This window comes from Bison bison, unplaced genomic scaffold, assembly GCF_000754665.1.
Source record: "Bison bison bison isolate TAMUID 2011002044 unplaced genomic scaffold, Bison_UMD1.0 scf7180017864524, whole genome shotgun sequence".
Classification (NCBI taxonomy): domain Eukaryota; kingdom Metazoa; phylum Chordata; class Mammalia; order Artiodactyla; family Bovidae; genus Bison; species Bison bison.
Window position 1 is genome coordinate 1,768,552 of NW_011495075.1, and position 1,815 is coordinate 1,770,366.

Genomic DNA, 1,815 nt, shown 5'->3' on the forward strand with positions numbered 1-1,815 from the left:
CAGGTGAGGCAGATGGGACACAGGTGGGCAATCTTAGCAAAGGGCTCTGATAAAGCCTGTGTCATTTGCTCCTCCGATGTAACTATTACCTAGCAGTCCTGAGTGGAAACGTGTGACATGTGTTGGCTCTGATGGCATCTCCCCCACTCCCTGTCCTCTGGTCCTGGCTTAAGCCAAGTCTCCAGGGCCCACACACGGCTACAGTCTGGGCTCTCCACACGTGTCTGGGCTGTCCTGTCGCGAACACTTCTGACCCCGGGTTCGAGCCCAGCCGTGGTCTGCCTGCATCGCCATATAAAGTGAAGTGAAAGCGAAGGTGAAGTCGCTCAGTCGTGTCCGACTCTTTGCGACCCCGTGGACTGTAGCCCACCAGGCTCCTCCGTCCATGGGATTCTCCAGGCAAGAGTACTGGAGTGGGTTGTCATTTCCTTCGCCATATAAGGGCCTTCCCTTCTCCACCTCAGAATTCAGGGCGGGGGTCGCCACTGACCAATTAATACTGCAAAGATGTAGACGTTTACGAAAGTGGCCACTGAAAACCAGCACTGGTTTCTAAGTTTTTTTCCCACTTTTTTTTTAAACTCCTGACCCGGGACTGAAATGAAATTACCCCTTGGTAGAAAATTGAAGGCTGCCACCCACATTCCCCATTTCCAGGAGCCTCTGCAGAACTCCTGCTGTTTTTCACAACATTGACTTCAAGGATACAAATTCAAACATGAGCAAAAACCTTAGACTTGAAGTTTTTTGCAAAATTTCATGCAAATATATCTTTGTGCTTCACATAATAATACTATTTTATAATGCTTTAGTAATTATATTTTATAATGCTTTCAGCTTTTGGAATTGCCTTTCAATGAACTGTATCAGATTTTGTGATGTGTGTCCCCCTGCCACCAGTATTAATGTAGTCATTTCTAATTTCATGGTTTCTAAGAAGAAAATCTGATATTATTACTTCTTCATGGATTTTTCTGTTTAAGCAATGTAACCTTTCGACTAAGTATATCTCTTTTAAGCAAGTATGACTCCACAGTTATTTTCCTTAAGCCCAGTGATACTGACTGATTCACCCACCTGCCAAAAAGAATTAATCAACATATTAACTTATGCTACAATAAAGAGAAAATCTCCAATTCTTCAAAATACTTTTATATAATCTTTCAGACTATTTATAATCTATTTTAACGCAGTCATTTTAATTCCCACAGTATATTATTATACTGTCAAATTTAAATTTAAGATTTTTTTTTTTTGGCAAAACACATTCACTGTTGCTTGTATTTATCACTGTGACGGGACTACCCCAAAGGCTAGCTGGTCATGGAGTGAGGGAAGGATTCACCCCAAAGGCTAGCTGGTCATGGAGTGAGGGAAGGATTCACCCCAAATGCTAGCTGGTCATGGAGTGAGGGAAGGATTCACCCCAAATGCTAGCTGGTCATGGAGTGAGGGAAGGATTCACCCCAAATGCTAGCTGGTCATGGAGTGAGGGAAGGATTCACCCCAAATGCTAGCTGGTCATGGAGTGAGGGAAGGATTCACCCCAAATGCTAGCTGGTCATGGAGTGAGGGAAGGATTCACCCCAAATGCTAGCTGGTCATGGAGTGAGGGAAGGATTCACCCCAAATGCTAGCTGGTCATGGAGTGAGGGAAGGATTCACCCCAAATGCTAGCTGGTCATGGAGTGAGGGAAGGATTCACCCCAAATGCTAGCTGGTCATGGAGTGAGGGAAGGATTCACCCCAAATGCTAGCTGGTCATGGAGTGAGGGAAGGATTCACCCCAAATGCTAGCTGGTCATGGAGTGAGGG